This window comes from Bos mutus, chromosome 2 (genome assembly GCF_027580195.1).
Source record: "Bos mutus isolate GX-2022 chromosome 2, NWIPB_WYAK_1.1, whole genome shotgun sequence".
Lineage (NCBI taxonomy): Eukaryota > Metazoa > Chordata > Mammalia > Artiodactyla > Bovidae > Bos > Bos mutus.
Genome location: NC_091618.1, coordinates 46,671,822 through 46,677,302, shown reverse-complemented (window position 1 = coordinate 46,677,302; position 5,481 = coordinate 46,671,822). Strand labels below are relative to the sequence as shown.

Genomic DNA, 5,481 nt, shown 5'->3' with positions numbered 1-5,481 from the left:
GTTCCAGTTTCATCCGGAAAGTAAATTTATCACATTGAAGTTTCTAAATTTGTGAAAAGAAACGAGCTATAGTAGAAGGAAGGTTTAGGTGACCCTCATGTGAACGGGTGATTGACTCAATGTCCATAACAAACCTTAATCACTCTGTAGTTCTCTTGGAGCAGTGGGTGGAACCTACTTGTAAAATGTTTTGGGTTGGCCAAAAATTTGTTCAAGTTTTCCATAACATCTTATAGAAAAACCCAAGTGAACTGTTGGCCAACCTAATATTAAGCTTACTAGAGGAAAAGCACTTGGTTATATTGAGTTCTTCTGACTACATTTGGTAACTGTGCTTGTGTTCATCTAAGTGTTAGGCATCAGTTTCTTTTTGTGACAATCTTCTGCATCTCTCTCTTCCTCCCCTCTGTCTCCTTAAGCCACCCCACTGCCACTCACAAACACACACAAATTAAGAATGTAAAATCTTCAGATCATTTACAACTAACTAAACTTTTGACAAGCAGGACTAGAAGAGAAGTCATCCTGGAAAGCTACGGATAAATTCTACAGTTAGTTTTGTAGACTATAAAAAGATTCACAACTTGAGACTTGCAAGTTAAGTTTTATTTGGGGCAAAATGAGGACTGTAGCCTGGGAGGCAGCATCTCAGATAGCCCCGAGAGACTGCTCCAAAGAGGCAGTGGGGGAAGGCCAATATATAAGGTTTTGGTGAAGGGGAGGTTCAATACCATGAAGCACTCATTTTACAAAAGGTTTTTTGTTAGTCATGAGCATCTGTTGTCACCATGAAGGGATTTTTCTTCCCTGATGGCTTAGCTGTTAAAGCGTCTGCCTCCAATGCAGGAGACCTGGGTTCGATCCCTGGGTAGGGAAGATCCCCTGGAGAAGGAAATGGCAACCCACTCTGGAATTCTTGCCTGGAGAATCCATGGATGGAGGAGCCTGGTGGGCTACAGTCCATGGGGTCACAAAGAGTTGGACACAACTGAGTGACTTCAGTTCACTTTGAATATGAGGAGATGCAAGGATTGAAGTCATAAAAACATCCAACTATCTAAAGACCTGTCCCACCAGATTCCCTGGAGCACAGGGTGCCTCACTCTACCCTGAACTCCCTCAGAGGTTGTTGAAGGTCAAAAGCTATAGCAGCATGGGGTACAATTTCCATAGAAAGTGAAGTTGCTTATTAGTTTCTGACTCTTTGTGACCCCATGGACTGTAACCTATCATGTTCCTCTGACCATGGGATTTTCCAGGCAAGAATTCCAGAGTGGGTTGCCATTTCCTTCTGCAGGGGATTTTCCCTACCCAGGGATCGAACACGGGTCTCCTGCACTGCAGGCAGACGCTTTACCATTTGAGCCACCAGGGAAGCCACAAATCTCCATAGAGGCAGATGGCAAAAGCCTTTGCTTTTCAGTCTTTGGCAATGCTCTTGGTAAGTGCCAATTTGTAGTTGACAGTTCATATTTCAGTCTGTAACTTCTTTCAGTTCAGTTCAGTCTCTCAGTTGTGTCTGACTCATTGTGACCCCATGAACCTCAGCACGCCAGGCCTCCCTGTCCATCACCAACTCCCGGAGTTCACTCAAACTCACGTCCATCGAGTCGGTGATGCCATCCAACCATCTCATCCTCTGTTGTCCCCATCTCCTCCTGCCCTCAATCTCTGCCCGCATCAGGGTCTTTTCAAATGAGTCAGCTCTTTGCATCAGGTGGCCAAAGTATTGGAGTTTCAGCTTCAATATGCAGTTCTTCCAATGAACAGCTAGGACTGATCTCCTTTAGGATGGACTGTTTGGATATCCTTGCAGTCCAAGGGACTCTCAAGAGTCTTCTCCAACACCACAGTTCAAAATCATCAATTCTTCAGCACTCAGCTTTCTTTATAATCCAACTATCACATCCATATAGGACTACTGGAAAAACCATAGCCTTGACTAGATGGACCTTTGTTGCAAAATGTATCTGCACTTTAGTATGTTGTCTAGGTTGGTCATAACTTTCCTTCCAAGGAGTAAGAGTCTTTTATAAAAATTTCATGGCTGCAGTCAACATCTGCAGTGATTTTGGAGCCCCCAAAATTAAAGTCAGCCACTGTTTCCACTGTTTCCCCATCTATTTGCCATGAAGTGACAGGACCGGATGCCATAATCTTTGTTTTCTGAATGTTATGCTTTAAGCCAACTTTTTCACTCTCCTCTTTCACTCTCATCAAGGGGCTTTTTAGTTCCTCTTCACTTTCGGCCATAAGGGTGGTGTCATCTGCATATCTGAGGTTATTGATATTTCTCCTGGCAATCTTGATTCCAGCTTGTGCTTCTTCCAGCCCAGAGTTTCTCATGATGTACTCTGCATAGAAGTTAAATAAGCAAGGTGACAATATACAGCCTTGATGTACTCCTTTTCCTATTTGGAACCAGTCTGTTGTTCCATGTCCAGTTCTAACTGTTGCTTCCTGAGGTCAGGTGGTCTGGTATTCCCATCTCTTCCAGAATTTTCCACAGTTTATTGTGATCCACACAGTCAAAGACTTTGGCATAGTCAATAAAGCAGAAATAGATGTTTTTCTGGAACTCCCTTGCTTTTTCGATGTTGGCAATTTGATCTCCGGTTCCTCTGCCTTTTCTAAATCCAGTTTGAACATCTGGAAGTTCACAGTTCACATATTGCTGAAGCCTGGCTTGGAGAATTTTGAGCATTACTTTACTAGTGTGTGAGATGAGTGCAATTGTGCAGTAGTTTGAGTATTCTTTGGCATTGCCTTTCTTTGGGATTGGCATGAAAACTGACTTTTCCAGTCCTGTGGCCACTGCTGAGTTTTCCAAATTTGCTGGCATATTGAGTGCAGCACTTTCACAGCATCGTCTTTCAGGATTTGAAATAGTTTAGCTGGGATTCCATGACCTCCATTAGCTTTGTTCATAGTGATGCTTTCTAAGGCCCACCTGACTTCACATTCCAGGATGTCTGACTGTAGGTGAGTGATCACACCATCGTGATTATCTGGGTCGTGAAGATCTTTATTGTACAGTTCTTCTGTGTATTCTTGCCACCTCTTCTTAATATCTTCTGCTTCTGTTCAGTCCATACCATTTCTGTCCTTTATTGAGCCCATTTTTGCATGAAATGTTCCCTTGGTATCTCTAATTTTCTTGAAGAGATCTCTAGTCTTTCCCATTCTGTTGTTTTCCTCTATTTCTTTGCATTGATCGCTGAGGAAGGCTTTCTTATCTCTCCTTGCTATTCTTTGGAACTCTGCATTCAAATGGGTATATCTTTCCTTTTCTCCTTTGCTTTTCACTTCTCTTCTTTTCACAGCTATTTGTAAGGCCTCCTCAGACAGCCATTTTGCTTTTTTGCATTCCTTTTTCTTGGGGATGGTCTTGCTCCCTGTCTCCTGTACAATTTCATGAACCTCTGTCCATAGTTCATCAGGCACTCTGCCTATCAGATCTAGTCCCTTAAATTTATTTCTCACTTCTACTATATAGTCATAAGGGATTTGATTCAGGTCATACCTGAATGGTCTAGTGGTTTTCCCTACTTTCTTCAATTTAAGTCTGAATTTGGTAACAAGGAGTTCATGATCTGAGCCACAGTCAGCTCCTGGTCTTGTTTTTGCTGACTGTATAGAGCTTCTCCATCTTTGGCTGCAAAGAATATAATCAATCTGATTTTGGTGTTGACCATCTGGTGATGTCCAAGTGTAGAGTCTTCTCTTGTGTTGTTGGAAGAGGGTGTTTGCTATGACCAGTGCATTCTCTTGGCAAAACTCTATTAGCCTTTGCCCTGCTTCATTCTGTATGCCAAGGCCACATTCTGTCAGACCTCTCCACCATATCCCATCTGTCTTGGGTGGCCCAACATGGCACGGCTTAGTTTCAGTGAGTTAGACGAGGCTGTGGTCCATGTGACCAGATTGGCTAGTTTTCTGTGATTGTGGTTTCAGTCTGTCTGCACTCTGATGCCCTCTTCTGGCGCCTACTGTCTTACTTGGGTTTCTCTTATCTTGAACGTGGGATATCTCTTTATGGCTGCTCCAGCAAAGTGCAGCCATCGCGCCTTACCTTGAACATGGAATATCTCCTCACAGCCGCCACTCCTGACCTTGGACATGGGGTATCTCCTCTTGGCTGCTGCTCCTGACCTTGGATGTGGGGTATCTCCTCTCTGCTGCTCCTGTGCCACACAGCCTTAAATCACTTAAGACAACGGGCAAAATCTTTTTCTGGGCCCATTTTTGTTTTGAGCACTTGAGAATTAGCTAAGACACAAGCCATGAATTTGGAATGTGTGCTTTGCTTTTCACTGTCTGTAACGTTGGACCTGAAAGGCAAGTCAGTATATCGTTGTTCTCAGCCGCACTGGCAGAGAGGAAGACGCAGTCGAGGTCGAAACTGAGCATACAGTCCTGTGTGCACCCACTCCACATAGGGTTATAGGAATGGAGGGTCAGGGCAGCTCTGTAATATGCCCCAGATCACTCAGCTAACAGGCATCAGAGGGACTTTGCTTCTTATCTTCCTGCTTCCAGAGTTTGTGTTTTTCCCCCTGTGCCATATGATATTTTCATGATATTTCTTACCATATCAGTAAACAAAGGATGTCACAGTCATCAGTGATTGCAGCCACCATGAATGGTGAGCTGATGAGCCCCGAGGGAACTCAGGAAGGAAAGAATACCTGCCATCTGGCAGCCATCAGATGGCAACCATTATGGTGAGCCCTGAGGAAGCTCAGGATGTGAAATCACAGCATGCTGGCCCCAGATAGCTGAGGTGCATATCAAAGGGGTGATTTCAGTGAGTCCAGATTCTTGCATTTTCCCATACCCAAGTGAAAGAAAGTGAAGTCACTCAGTTGTGCCCGACTCTTTGCAACCCAATGGACTGCAGTACACCAAGCTTCCTTGTCCTTCACCAATTCCCGGAGCTGACTCAAACTCATGTCCATCAAGTCAGTGATGCCATCCAACCATTTCATCCTCTGTCATCCCCTTCTCCTCCTGCCTTCAATCTTTCCCAGCATCAGGGTCTTTTCCACTGAGTCAGTTCTTTGCATCAGGTGGCCAAAGTATTGGAGTTTCAGCTTCAGCATCAGTCCTTCCAATGAATATTCAGGACTGATCTCCATTAGGATGGACTGGTTGGATCTCCTTGCAGTCCAAGGGACTCTCAAGAGTCTTCTCCAACACCACAGTTCAAAAGCATCAATTCTTCAGCCCTCAGCTTTCTTTATGGTCCAGCTCTCACATCCATACATGACTACTGGAAAAACCATAGCTCTGACTAGATGGACCTTTGTTGGCAAAGTAACGTCTCTGCTTTTGAATATGCTGTCTAGGTTGGTCATAGCTTTTCTTCCAAGGAGCAAGTGTCTTTTAATTTCATGGCTGCAGTCAACATCTGCAGTGATTTTAGAGCCCCCCCCAAAATAAAGTCTGTCACTGTTTCCACTGTTTCCCCATCTATTTGCC

At 44.2% G+C, this 5,481-nt stretch overlaps 1 non-coding gene across 1 annotated transcript; it reads left to right on the top strand.

The window, feature by feature from the left end:
• Positions 1-804: 804 nt before the first annotated feature.
• On the top strand, positions 805-876 carry TRNAW-CCA (transfer RNA tryptophan (anticodon CCA)). Its single transcript has one exon. It is a non-coding gene; the product is annotated as a tRNA-Trp (tRNA).
• Positions 877-5,481: the final 4,605 nt, after the last annotated feature.